This window comes from Anopheles aquasalis, chromosome 2 (assembly GCF_943734665.1).
Source record: "Anopheles aquasalis chromosome 2, idAnoAquaMG_Q_19, whole genome shotgun sequence".
Taxonomy (NCBI): domain Eukaryota; kingdom Metazoa; phylum Arthropoda; class Insecta; order Diptera; family Culicidae; genus Anopheles; species Anopheles aquasalis.
The window spans coordinates 9805001-9820114 of record NC_064877.1 but is presented as its reverse complement, the minus strand read 5'-3'; the positions used below and the strand labels follow the sequence as shown (position 1 = coordinate 9820114).

Genomic DNA, 15114 nt, shown 5'->3' with positions numbered 1-15114 from the left:
CCCGTTTGCGTCGTGGCGACACGATAGGAAGGGGGCACTAGGGTGCCTTCGGCCACGACACACGTAATCCCGCTCGCTCGTGCGAGTGTGTTGTGCCTGATAACGGTTAGCAGGAGGACCGGCTGGCAGGCTGGCACGATTTGCCTTCGAATTGCAACGCGAACCATCGCCCGACGACGACGATGGCGCTCTGCTGATGGTGACGGTGGCGAACGCGGTCCATTACGTCACACACCGTCGATGAAGGGCACCCACACACACACATACACCTGAACAGAACACACATACGAATGGCTACGAAATTGTAACAAACACCATGAGCCAGCAGCCAGCACCGTAACGCAATGTCTCCGAATCGTTGTCGCTCGGACAGACTTCTCGGTTTGAAGGAAATGAACTTCCTTTCGCCGACACCATGAAGTCCTTTGTGGCGTGTATGTGCACACAGGAGTGTAGAGCAATTAAACTGTGGCTGTTTGTTTATTAAATCATAAACCAACCCCTCATGCTCCTTCTCCACCATGTTGGAAATCAAAATCAACAACAATGAGCCACGTCGAGAGGTGTTAAAGAGGCGCCTTTTGATGGTGTGCGATTAGTTTTGGGAGTCATTTGAGGAGCTGCCCTTCCATTAACGCTCATTTACTGATTATATCGAAGGGACGGCCAGCATTAGGAGCATAATCGGGCGCGTAAACGCCACTTTGATGTGGAGAAAACAATGTTCAGCGCGTCCATTGCTGTCTCTCTCTCTCTCTCTCTCTCGCTTTGTGGTCGACTGTCATTCGATCGCCATTTCGGCTTCGTTTCTTTGATGCGTTGCAGATCAAAGTGATGGACACATTACACCTCCTTCCTGGCCGGTACGTTTCAATCAATTGAAAATTAACTTCACTGGATTACGGCAAGGAGAAGGAATTGAGATTTCCTGGAGGAATCCACTTTAAATTGTGCTTCTACTAGTAGTTAGAGGTGGATTCTCCTTTGTTTTCAGTGTAGATTCGATGATGTCTTTAGTGAGCAATCATTGCATAAATTTGAGCGACTAACTACCAACTATTTTAAACGACTTTCAACGCATGAACGGCCGGGAAAATAGCTGGTTGGAATGTTACTTATTCCCGGATATCACAAAACCAATATTAATCTATTTTGAACAAATGAAAACAGAAATGTTGATCAGTTTTTGGACGTAACACAGTAACATGAAAAAAAAAATGTTTAAAAGAGAGTGAAATGGTGGAAAAGGGCTCTCCTGAAGGTGGAAAAGGGCTCTCCTCCTCTCCTTCTCCTCACAAACAATTGATCATTTTGCGAAGCGATTCCACTTGTCTTCCAATCGTGTTTCCCTTACTGTGAATACCGAAATACCTGAGGAAGAAAAAAAGATTGCGTAAATTTGATTGCAACACAAGTGAAACATTGAGGAAGCTTCTAAAAAATGTTGCTTTAAAGGAACGAATAAAAGAGTTTCTGGCATCTAGTTGTTTCTAGTTTGAGGTTCTTTAAAAACAACATCATAAACGGCGAGATGCTGAAATTCCTGCGAATATCATCAGTTTTGGTGGAACCAGAAAAAAAATCCTTGAACTATGAAGCTGTAGAAACCGGTCCAACACTATCAATAGGGATCTTTATTGATCACGACTAATCAATTGAGACCGCGATACAGTAGCACGCACAGTTCTTCTTATCTAAGAAACCGTTTAAAATGTCCAAACGTTGAATCTCTTAATGGCCCATTTATATTCACCAAATCCAGGCCCTTCTAATTATAATTCATGATTTGGTCGATTGCACACACCGTTTGGCCGAGAGATACAGTTGCCAATCTACGAGTGATAAGTTAATGCTTTGCGATAAAAGATTGTTCGTACAAAAAATGAATAAGACTATTAGGTTATTTTCAAGTTCTCAACACCATTCTTCTGCTGAAGCATAGCGGTGATAATCAACGAGACTCGCTCAAAATTCGTTGTCGTCTTGGTCTCCTCTCGCCAAAGTAGAACGTGGCGGTGTGGTCAGTGCAAATGTGGAACAATGCAGTACGCAGCAGCAGTGGCAGCTTTTTGGCGTTTTCGGTAAGCAGCAACGGCGGCAGCGAAACAGACTTCGTGGTGGTTGGGTGCTCGCTGCTGCTGCTGCTGCTGCTGCTGCTGCTGACCTCATTGTTGCGTGGTAGCGGCAGCGGTGCTCTCTTTAGCCGTGTGCCTTGAGCTGAAAGTAGCACATCAGCAACCGTGGAGGGAATCATTAGCAATCATTAACCGGACCCGAAGGTGTTGCCTCGGTGCTGCCTCGTACACAAAACGGAGCAGGAATGGGAGTCCCAAAAAGGATCAAACAGAGATTAGGCGAACGTAGTATCCTTTGAGTATCCTTTGAGCGCTTCCTTCGATCACAGAGAGCGCATAGCGACAGCATATTGAGCGGAGCATAAAGAGACCACCACACTCTCGGTCACTCTTGGTCACTCTCTGGCGTGTACACGGGGGGGAGACTGGTGGCGCCGGCCACAGCATTTGATTTGTACGACCTTCACCCTGACCAATAAACTCGCGCCAACCACCAGCAGCAGCAGCAGCGACCGAATGTCGCGTATGTGTGCGCCCGAATGAAAGGCCGCGACAGAGTGTGTCACCTCCCCGTAGACTCACGCACACAGATAGGGAAGGGTGGTCATCAGTTGGGAGGGGGCGGGAAAAGGTGACGGTCGGACACATTCACTTCACGAGGCATCGCGGTGTCGCGGTCGCCCACTCGACGATTCGCTCGCTCGTTCGCTCGCTCGCCTCTCGCAATCTCGCGCATATGGCGTGGCCGCGAGCAGCGCGAACACAACGCGTTCCGAGCGCAAATGACCTTCGTGAGAGGACAGGGGAGGGGAGGGGGGGGGGGGTTCAAATGCGGTTCGCTTGGCGCGCCGTTGTGTCCTCGGTGGCGGACAAACCCTCATCCCGTGGAGCGGACAACGGGGAAAAATCACTTTCAGCGAGCGAACGAGGAGAGGGAACGGGTTTGACCCACACACAATGTTGCAATCGTGCCCGCGCCGTGTCCGTTATCAGCCAGGCCAGCGGCACCGACATCGGCACCGGCAGTTGACAGTGTGCTGACCGATAAGGCGATAGCCAGGGAGCGATAAGCGAGGGACCCGGCATGGTGCGATTGCTCAGCTGGTGCGCTCTGTCTAAAGTGTCGCGATTTTTGCCTTTTGTGTGTTCGGAAATGGCCAGTGCGTGCTACCGTTTGCCAACTTATGCTGATGCGAAGCATTCGATGGAGATCGTACAGTAGCATTGAAGGCCAGATCGATTATGCTGCGATCATCGGTTATCGCACAGTACGATACGATACGGTTGACGTTATTTATGTTGAGAGTGTTGGTTAGCATTCGTGACGATTTCGCGATGAACGAGTTGGTTTTTCGTGAAAAGGGGATTTACATTAATTCCGATCAAAGTCTGACACATTTTTGAGGATTTTTGGTGGAGATACCCGTGTAGCGTTACTCCAATAACAGCGTTTCAAGAATATTGGGCCATCAAGGGATTATAAAACAATTTAAAACAACCTGATAATACAATTGATGAACCATAAAACAAAATTAAACAGTCTAAACAATTACCACCAACAGATGTACTGAGAGAAAAAATCCACAGCAACAAACGATGTTAACTAGATTGAGAATTGGGTCACAAAATAAATAAATACACAAACGCCAATAGTACACTTCAAATAAAAACTGTACAAAAAAACATTTTTTTATGGAAAATTTGCCCCTAGACAACAAGAACAATAAGCTCCGCACAGCGTTTTTTAAACTTCATACATTTCCACTTTCGCTAACATTTTGATTGATTAAAAATCTTACAGGATGCTCACTATCAAAGTAATAGATGTTAATTCCATAAAATACATAAAAAGATCCTCTTGCACTCTAATTAAACACTTTAATGGTTTCAAATTTTTTTGGTAATGATTTACACCCGCATTAACATCGTTTATTACTGATAATACACAAACACTAATGTAGCATTATTTATTGTAATTGAAGCAACACAATAACAACGCATACATTGTTATGCAACGGTGAGGAGCAATGTTGAGCTAAACCTGAAACCCCCTCGTTCGTGGGGAAGGCGGAATCACTGGCATCACTTTGTGGCCATCGAAAGCCCAGGACCAACGGAACGCAAACGGACCTCTTTTCCTTCCTTCGTTTTCCATTCGGTCGGCTCTCCCTCTTTTGAAAGGTTCGCACGCACGCAACGCATACTCTCGCACCAGCAGCATATGTGCATTTGCAGTAGCATGGATTTGAGAAACGAAAAAGAAAACGAAAACCACGAGTGGCATCCGGGGCACGGGGCACGACGGGGCACGAAACCGGTACACCGGAGGAATTCAATTCCGGTTGTCCAGACGGACGACGACGGCGGCGCGACTGGCTCGACGAACCGGAGGACGAAAAGGAACGATGATGTTGTTTTTGTTGTTGTTGATGATCATGACGGTTGGTGATGGCTGGCCTGCCTGTCAGGTGAGGAGACAACCAGCAGCAGCACGCACAATCTTCTCAATGCATCGTCAGCAGCATGCGTGATCATCCAAGTGACGAAATGACGATGTTGATGATGATGATGCCTCTCTGGTGCTTGCCTCTTTTCCAGGTCTAGGCCGGTCGATGTCGTGGCCATCGGGCGCGCATCGTGCGAGGAGCCAGTTCCGGTTTCGGTCGACCTCCCCCCTCTTTTACCATCCCGTTCTCGTTCGCTTGCTCACTCACTCTCTCGCGTCTCGCTACTCTCGGGGCGCTCCCTTCAGGTGAGTTACGATGAGCTTGAACGGTGCTGCTGCTGCTGCTACGAGCGCGAGTTGAAGGCAACCACCCTCAGGCACTATGGCAACAGCAGCGGCAGCAATCCCCCCGGCAGCACGATGAACTGCATTGAACTGTCCACCGCCACCAGCACCAGCATGGCCATCATGCGGTGCTACGGCCACAACGAAACGAGATACACACGACAATCGCTTGGTAAGCGAAGGTTACTCCGATCTGCGACCTCGCTGCTGTGCGCCCGCAAGAAAATGCAAAAAAAGGTCACAAATTCACGGCAGAGCGGTGACCAGTCAGCTGGGACAGACACATAGAGGGACAGTGAGATAGAAAGAAGGAAAGAGAGAGAGAGAGAGAGAGAGAGAGAGAGAGAGAGAGAGAGAACGAGAGAAAGCATCGCGCGATCCTGAAAGGTGTCCTTGGAGCGAGGACAGGTCGCTCAATTGAGCCCGCAATCGAGAGCATTTTCGGTGTGCTAGTGCGTGTGCATGAGTGGGTGTTTCGGTTCCGTACACGGTGGACTACGAGCCAAAAAAAAAACACGAACGAAGAAAAGCAATTTGGCCGCCGGCTTGCACACACTGCCACCAACGCCGCGACATACAAACGCACGAAACGTGACCTCCATCATCATCATCATGGGCATGAGCACGAGAGTGTTGCCTCGATGTGTAGGAAAAGAAGATTCTCTGGCTTGGCCTCAATATCTTGCCCTGTTTTCGTCATCTTGTAAGAAAAAGGGACGATGAAGGCAAACTCCATCTTTCCCTGCCGGAAGATTGAGGTCACAACAGGTGAAGGAAGCTGGAACGGGTCGGAACCGGCGTGTCCTTGTCTTTGATCTCGCCTTCAGTTTAGAAAGGGTCCGCGCCGACTAGCAACTCAAGTAGGCTGAGGATAAGTTCGAACGTTTTTGAGGTTATGTGTGTGTTGTTCTATTCGAATTCGATTTCGCGGGATAATCGTTTGCCGTGTCGTGCTGAAGGATTTGGCAACGAACTGGAAGCTAATTTGGCGCCAATGGCCGCAATGATGAAGCCTTAGGCATGCCCGGGACGGGCGCAAATCCTGTGCAATCCGTATAGCCATCGTAGTTCCCTCCACACAACGCAACAACCACACGAACACATGGAAAGGTAGCTTTTACTTCAGCATCGTCTTGTTGCTGCTGCTGCTCCGTTCCCTAAGGATGTGCCACCTGGCACGAAGGCAATAACTGCGACAGGAGAAAGGGCCTCCGGGGTGGTGCTGGCAGGGCTCAAGTTAATAATTCCAGGGGTTCCAGGGGGACTTTTGTCGCACACAGAGACCCAACAGAGCACACACCGTCAGGCACGGTGGCAGCAATGTTGAGAAAACAACGAATATATTCCAAACGAACATCTGTTTCGTCCGTGTTCCAGAACGTGGTGCGTTGGTCCCCGAGGGTAAGGAGGTAAGGATTGGAATCGGCATAAGGAGCGAAAAGGCCCTTCATGTCCCTTCACCGGCTGACTGTTGCTTCTTCCTTCCTGTACTGTTACTTCCCGGGCGTTTATGCGTGCTGCACTTGGGTCAACGCCTCGGAGTAACTGCACCTTCGAACCTGCAGCATGTGGTCGCCATCGTGCCATCAATCGATTTGAGAGTCGGCGAGGGCAGTAGCAGCTGGTGAACGCAACACACCGATGATAGCGTGTTATCGGTGCACGACAACGAAATGTTATTTCGCGCAGCTCGAGAGCCACCGTTAAAGATCTGGAAACATTCGTGTTATCAAGCATTTAAACCCAAACATAGCTAACAACCTGCCGAGAGTGCTCACGCGCTCTGCACTGTTAGAGAACTACTGCTCAATGATTGTCGTGGCAGAGAAACGTGACTGTTTTCCTTCCTCGGAGAAGCTAGGCCAGGCCAGTGACACGACACTCCGTGCACGTGACAGTGCTTCACTTGCTTCCTTTCCTTTGGATCGTATTAACCGCGTTACACGTTGACGATACACAGTCCTCGAACATCACAGCATCTTTCGATTCTAATAAGCTTAATGAACGCCCAGCCCACCCATCTACAGGATCCTTGTGTAGGATCAAAAGAGGTCAAAAGAGCTTCCAAGAGGTTCAAATCCAACTGAACAGCAGACAGTTGACGTAGGTGCTGACAAACGTTCATTCAACTTTAGGTTCGTTTTTAGTTAAATAAAAACTTCACCCACGGATAAGTTCAATCATCAACAACGCCATTAACGCGATGACGCGTCCAATGTTCCCGGATTTCGACGACCAACCGGTTGGAAAAGTCCTGATCAGGCGCATTGATGGATTGGCCAATTATGAGCTAGAGTTAGCCACAAAAAATCTCTCACTCCAAGCTGGAAGATCATCGGTAATGAACCTTACCTTAAGCACCTTCTTTGGGATGGTTTACAGATTTACCCAGTTCGCACATTTTGCGAGTGCTTTCTCTATCCACTCGACAAAATGTGAACGAGCTCTGAAACAGCGGCAAAAGACGTGTGAAAGTGGTTGACAAGAAGGGAAAAAAGTGCGCTTATCTGTGACCGCTGGGAGGGGGTGGCTATATTATCAGTGCCTTCGAGCGGTGCAACTTATCATGTAGAATCGTGTGTATGTCGTGCTGTGTGCGCTCTCTTATCTTACTTCAACACCGCAGAGCTAGCACTTTGTTTTTGAATTCCATCATTAATTGTGGTTTGCCTGGTTGACCGCGGGCCAATGCTTGTGGTTAAACCACACACTAGATAGCCCTAGCAAGCTACTCCAACTGCCATCGATTTTTTTTTGTATCTGAAATTGATAATGATGGTGGGAAGGCTTCTTTAGTTAATGTGATGTGATAGCGAGGATTATAATCCCATGGAATCCAAGGAATCACCAGTCGCCTACTTCTGCAGCAAAATGACCTCCAACTTAGCCAACCATTTTACACAAAACAAAACAAAGCACCCGTAGAGCGTGTCGCTGCGAATTGCGACACATTCGACGCGTCAAGAACGGCCTCTCGGACGTTAGACGCGGATCCAAAGTCCAGCCATAGTTTCCCCATACCAGCCCCACCCCATCAACATCGTGGTGTTGTGGCCTTTTCGATCTACGTCGCGTTCCGTCCCCCGCCAAAATACGCGCCTTCTCCACGTTGGGGCTGCTGTGCGAGAGAATGAGCCACAATCCGCTTCTCATCTCTCAACTCTCATCTCTCATCCGGTCTCACTGCTCATCTCGCATATGGTCGCAAGCGCCGCAAGCATGGAATCGGTGAATTGGAAGTGATTTAAATTATGCCGTCAAGCTTATCTCGTCTCACCAACCAAACAGCCAACCAGCCCTCCTGCTTCTTCTTCTTTTTCTACTTCCTCTTCAGCTTCTTGTGCACCTCTTTCGCTACACCCTGCCAGGTCAAAGCAAAGGCGAAGGTTTATTTGTTTGCTCTTCCACCGGACAGCGTGTTACAGTGTGCGTAGCTCGGTGTGGTTCGGTTCGGTCCGGTACGACAACAACGCACACGAGGAAAGAACAAAACATACATGGAACGCGGCAGCGCGGGGTCCCCTTCCCCCCGCAGATAAAATCATGTTTCTTTTCACTTTTTTCCAATATTATCCCACCCGAATAATCGACCTTTTTTCGGTGTTTCGGTCGGCAGTTCCTTCCGTAAAGCCTCTCTCTCTCCCTGGGGTCCACCGTCCTCGATCGATCGTTCATGGCGAGCGATCTGCCTGTTCCCTTTTTCCGTTTCGTTCCGTGGCTGGAACACGGTGCCGGACGGATCTCTCGTTCGAATCCTTTTCGGCGAAGTGTGTCTTGCTTTCTTCTGTTCCCTTTTTTGCCCTGCATCGTGTTGCTTCTTCGCTTCGGGGCCAATGCAAAAGGCTGCTTCTGGTGCAAACCGGGCCAAGCACCGGGAGGGCAAGAGACTTCATGATGCAGTGCGGAATGGGCCGCACAGCGACCCTTGCCAGAGGTAGAGGGGAAGCGAAGGGACATTTGCTGCGTTCCCGTTCCCCTGCAAGAGAATGCCACAAGCCCGTTCTGATTGAGGTTAAGACGTAGTTGATACATAGAAGTTGAAAAGAAACATCAAATTTGAAACATGCACACATTGAGAAACGATATCCAGGAGAAGTAGGCTTTGGTTGAACATTTAAACTATCGGCACTGCCTAGCAGGGAAGTGACATGAAGCGAACAGCGCATAAATGGCCACCTGAAAGAGGGGCGATCATTCTTCTATGCTGTACCCTGTTGTCTCGGGAAGGAACTTGCGTGCACGTACGCACCCCCAGGGGTGGGGATACACAGCACAGGAAGTCAGCTAGTCAGTCAGTCAGTCAGGCGCACTCGAGACAACCGAAACGAAAATGTGTTATAAAAGATCAATAACATCGGCGAGGGTCACTCGGCTCGGGCCTAGGTGCTCCCCCTATCTCTCTCTCTATCTCTTTCCCTTTCTCTCACTCGTTCTGACAGCTCAGCTCGGCACCGCTCGCACCGACATTACGAAAGTTTAACGACACCAACCTAGAGGGGCGAGAATCTCTCGAGGCATAAAGAGCGACGGGGAGGGGTCCCTCAAGCGCGCTGCAACGACACGATTCGCTGCAGAGTTTCTTCCTGATTCTTCCTCCAGCACGGCACGTCCACCATTTTTGCCATTTTTGCAATTTTTTTGTATGCAGCATGGGGGGCGGAACTTGATCGAGAAGGTCACAGTTATGGCCGATTTTGGAGGGTGCAAACGGGTCACCAATACCTGTAGAATGCAATTATCCAAGGACCCCCTCAACAGGGGATGTAGCTCAGTGGTAGAGCGTTCGCTTTGCATGTGAAAGGCCCCGGGTTCGATCCCCGGCATCTCCAGCGAACGTTTCTTTTTTGGAAAAAAAACGTCTCAGGTGACCATAAGAGTCCTTGGGGAACAGATGTGCTACGGGCGCGCAACCATGACAACCACAAATACTACTACACGTTACACGGGGATGTTATAGCATACTGGATCAGCTCAATTACGTCAGCAAGCGACGGAAAGTGTTTCGGGATCAACGCGCAAACCAACGAGAGAAGGGTTGATTCGTTCTTCCCTCTGTTCCCTATCCTTTTTTGTTTCCAGCGTCCAAGCACCGGAAAGATCCGGTTTTATTGGCACGAAAAACGGGCCACCGGGATCGTCAGAACTGTGGCGCAGCGTAGGTGTTGGCGACGACGATGATGGCGACGACTGATTGATGATCGCGAGAGAGCCTCGAAGCGAAGCAACCTGCCACCATCGATGGAGTTCAGCGATGAAGCAGCGCAAAGGCGCTAAATTCAATTAAGCGGACCTCGGCGGTGCTCACTATCGGACTCACCCACCCACCCAAACCCGTTGTTCTATGCTGTTCCACCATATTCTTGCTGCCAAATCTTGACCAGTTGAATGAACTCGCTCTAGCGATCGACCGCCCACCTTGCTTAAGGGATTTGTTATGTTTGCACACAACTCGTCCCTCGATAAGCGGAGTCACCATCGAGGAGAGCTACGCTCGAGAAGATTAATTATTTCTAGCGATGGTGCCAGGAGTGGGAAGAAAGATGCAGGGAAGAGAAAAATTGTTTTCCATTTTGATAGATTTCTGAACCGATTTTACCGGGAACCAATGAAGCAGTGAGGTCGTCCGAAGGCATTTAACGATCTCCATCGGACCTCAAGACCTCAAGACAGAGCCGCGTCTGCCTACGGTGTGTGCTTAATCATTCAGCGGCACCGCAGCACCAGCTCTTGTTCTGGTTCTGGATCTCTCCTGACGAACCAGAGGAACACAGATACAACGACCGCGACAAGACGAGGGCAACCAGGGCTTCCCACCACATGGACACTGAAATTTGAACAGCCGTTCTTCGCTTCCTGCAAGACACTGCGGAGACGATGCAGAAGAGAGACACAGAAAAAGAGATAAAGAGAGGGAGAGAGAGAGAGAGAGAGAGAGAGCATAAAACACACCAACAACATTGCGTTTCATCTTCAAGGCACCCAACGAGAGGAATCCGAAACAGAAGGCCGTCGGTCCGCCGCACGTCGAGCGACAAATAGTGACGACAGTTGTGTTGGCCTAAGGAGAGCGCACCACTTCAAGGCACGTGGAGCGACATATGTTGGTGACTCCAGCACGCGTGTATACCAATGGTCTCTTGCTAGGTGTCGTTAAGGTTTCGAAGATGCTTCCATGTTTGATCTGGATCTCGCGGGCAAGAGCCAGAGCGTGAAGAGGGAAGAAGAGGCAGCCATTAATGAACGATCACATCAACTTCTCATCCTAGCTGATCGTTTGAATATTGTTGGTAAGCTAATAAGCTTCTTAACGAACATTGTGAGATGAAGTCTGTATTCGCTCTCAGTGCGATCGGCCACAGAGATTTTCAGCTTGATCTCGTATTAGCTCTCCTGTAGCTAGAAAATGAAGGCTTCCCCCGAATTGCGGATCAGAATGTCTCTTAGCACGGTTTACAGTACTAGAGAATATAGACGAGCTGCTCTGCAATCCGTTCTGAAATGATTGTTGGCGCAAAACTCGCGCCATTCGTGTGTGAGAAGTTTTCCTTCCAGCTCCTATTGATTTCGATCTGCTTCCGCATGTAAGGGACCCACCAATCACAGGTTCTGTCAGTCACAGAGGCCAGGAAAAAGCAAACCATTCCTCTCCGCCTCGTATACGATCATCATCAACGAGTGCTGGCGATGATGATGATGATGATAGAGAAGAGAAGCACCGGACACCGGAGGACAAGGAAATACCCAAAACGGTTCGTGATTTAGAAGGTTCGCACGAGCCACAAACAAAAAGCGAAAACAAAAATCCCCCAAAAAAAAAACACAGAAACGGATTGGAATCCTGTTTCTTCCTTCTCTCTGGTTGCTGGATGGGCTGGCTTCTGAGGCCATTTCTTCGAAGGATTTGCTTCTCTTTTTATGACGATTTCATAGATCCAAGCTGGCGCTGAAGAGTGGCGAACGCCAAAAAGAAGAAGCAAAAGATGTAGACGAGAGAGAGAGAGAGACCCGGTCATGGCATGCTGTGGTACGAGATACGGTGCATCCTCAGTGCTCTAATGCGTCCCAAAGCGGGCTCCGGCCCGAGGGCACGGCAAGATGAAATGTATTAAAATACGGGTTCCGGATGGCCAAAAAGGATCACCGAGAACTGTGAGCCGCGAGCATAGAGTAAGAGAGAGAGAGAGAGAGCAGCGCCATTTCACTCACACAAAGCACAGGCGCGCGGCTCACGTCCAAACCAACGCGTGGGGCACGTGAGGTGCTGCTGCAAACTGTCGCGACCAACTACATGGCGAACAACGGCAACTCCTACCGGCAGCATATTCGCACAATTGCGCCATTTGCAGTCAGTACACGTTGCAGCGCAGGAGAGGGGATCAACAGGGAGAGGGAGGTCGAGGAGGTTAATGCCGTCACTTTGCTCCGGGGGCATGTGCGCGCGCTACTGTATGTCTGTCGGTATGCGTGGTGTTAGTGGAGGATCGTGCGTAGCATTAGCATCCATCTCGCCAACTCGCAGATGAAGATGCCAAACAGGCGAACATTCGATAAGCGAACGAGCGCCAACGCTCGCGTTCGCAACTAATCGAATTCGTCCGGGAATCCGCGTAGAAACCTCAAAGAGACACAGACCTTCGACGCACACGATGGCGACGCCACCATCGAGGAACAACGTTGTGAGATATCATTATGAATCGTAAACATATTAATGACCCCGCCCGGGCGTGTCAGCGGACAGCACATAATCAATTTCATCAATTCTCCATCGCCATCAGCTCGCATCGCAGGCCGGCCACACAACAGGCGCAAACGCGCACCACACGATGCCGTCGAGAGTGTGGCCACGGCCACAAACCGACCGACCGACCTGCCGACGCCAGAAATGTCGTAAAATGGTCGGTTCCTCCTCGGTGGTGGTGGTGGTGATGGTCGTGGACCATTAAAAGGCGAGCCTTTTCGCGTCGCGAATTGTGAGTCGTCGGAGGCCTGGTTTCTCCTCCTGGGAGCGAGGGGGAAGAGCAGCGGAAGAGCGAAGAAAAACATTAAAAATCGCGCCAAAAAGGCGCTTGTTGGCGGCTGGTTAGGGCCCTAAGATGCTTCGCTTTTTGATGATGAAATCCGGGGAAAACGGAGCTTCATTAGCATTCATTATCAGTATCAGGGGGAAGGGGGAATCGTGTATGATCGCGTGACACGCGTGCCGGCGTAATCCCGGGCGTAACATGTTGGCACACCTGTCAGGGACGGATTTAAAGATCACTTCGGGTAGTGATTGTCCGGATATCCGGCATGGAGGATGGCATATAACTTCAAGTATCCTTATCACTTCAAGATGAAGAGTGTACCGTGTCTAAGAACGAAAACTATCGTTCAACTTTTGTTATGAATAAAGTATAATTATATGAAGCTTCGACGAGGATGTCTTTATTTTTTATTCAGAAATATCTGAAAGAAAAAGAGGGATGCACGGAAGAAGTACAAATAGCAAGAAATCTGTACACTTGCCCAACAACAAAACAAGTGCAGAACGAAGATCTTCGTTGAATGATTGTCTATAAAACTGAAACACATCTGATTACAAGCAAGGAAACATCTCTTCAATTGATCTTTATTTACTCTATTTACTCATAACATATTTTATTTGTTTTAGATAATCGATGGACAATCAAGAGAACAAATCTGGTATATTTGTGGACTTAAATCATGTGACCTATTTTACAATAAAACGATAAGCATTAACTAAACCGAGATGGAATAATTTATTGAATGTGTTTAACGCTAAATTGCAGCAAATTAGCTTCTATTCCATAGACTCCAAGATATCATCCCATACTGAAAACAGTATCAATGAGATTTGTTCCGCAAATGAAGGAAAATTGTGGTTAGAACCTTTTCCAGGTACTCCAGGTATCGCTGGAGGTGACGGGGATATTCAATGAGACACAGTATCATTTCAAAGTACTCAAGGTAGAGAATACCGTGGAACCAGATAGGGCACTGATTTCTAGTTAATACTAATTTAATTTGTTAATTTTGGTAATAATTTGATAATACTTAACTTAAAATTAATTATTATAAACTTAATAGGCTCCTAAAACTACCTAATTAAGGCGTGATTTTCCATAACGCTTTCTTTGTTCATTTGTGGGTTTGATAATTCCTCACCCCTCTTCACATTTATGCTAAATTTTACAACAAAAGAAACTCACAAACGTCACAAATAATTTGCCCCTCTCTGTGCGATGCCTCGAGGCCGTGAGGAGGGTGGTCGCATCGGTTCCGAATCGCAGCAAATGTATCCGTTTTGTGCACAGCGGCCACGACCCGGCTGTATCCTATAGCAACCAGTAGCAGCAGCGGCAGCATCACGTCCCCGTCCCCCACACCGCCCCCTCCCGTGGCATATCGACGTATCAATCGTAATCACCCGGAGCGCACCCACGAAGCAGCAAGAGGAGTTGGAAGTAAGTCTGAAAATGAAAATAATTATTTCGATTCCACCATTCACGCCGCCTCATCGTCGTCTTTGTCGACAAAATGGAAAATAAAGCGGGAATCAGAACACATCGAGGGCACCGAGGGCCACACTGGAACTGAAACCTGCACGGTCGCAAGAGTTCTCTGCAGACTAACCAGACAGGGGTGGTGGTTGAATCGTTGGCTGGTTGGTGCTGAAAAGGAGCGGATAAACATAATGACAGCAGCAGAAAAATGCATTCCAAATGGCATATCGACGGCGCGCACAACACGCCATCATGTTTAGAACGAACGGAATGGCCAGAAAGGCGAAGAGGAAGAAGAACCAAAGGACGAGAGCACCGCACCCCATCCCGTGCAGTGGCGTGCCACCGAACAAACAAAACATTACCACCATTGCCAGCCAGCCAGCGAACCGACCGGAGGAGTAACAAACATCGGACTCTGGTGCGGCGTATGAATGAAGTGGCAACGGCCAGCGCGCGCGCGACCATAGCGACCGTTGTTCCGTTGTGGTGTGTTCGGTACCAGGGGGGACAGGTCGGGGACGGGGGCCAACCCAAAAGGCAAAAGAACAAACGGTATCAAGGCGGACGACACCGAAGCAAAGCAACGCCAGACGACGGTGAAACATAAAAGGCGCAAACATAAAGCAACGCGCCGTGGAGAGATGATATAAATAATTACTCGAAATGAGAGGGCGCCTCTGGTTGTGGCCGCGGCGCGCCATTGTACCACCAGCAACAGCAACAGCAGCAGCAACGGCAGCAT

General features: G+C 49.0%; 1 non-coding gene across 1 annotated transcript; it reads left to right on the top strand.

The window, feature by feature from the left end:
- Nucleotides 1–9623: 9623 nt before the first annotated feature.
- Nucleotides 9624–9695, top strand: Trnaa-ugc (transfer RNA alanine (anticodon UGC)). The gene has a single exon. It is a non-coding gene; the product is annotated as a tRNA-Ala (tRNA).
- Nucleotides 9696–15114: the final 5419 nt, after the last annotated feature.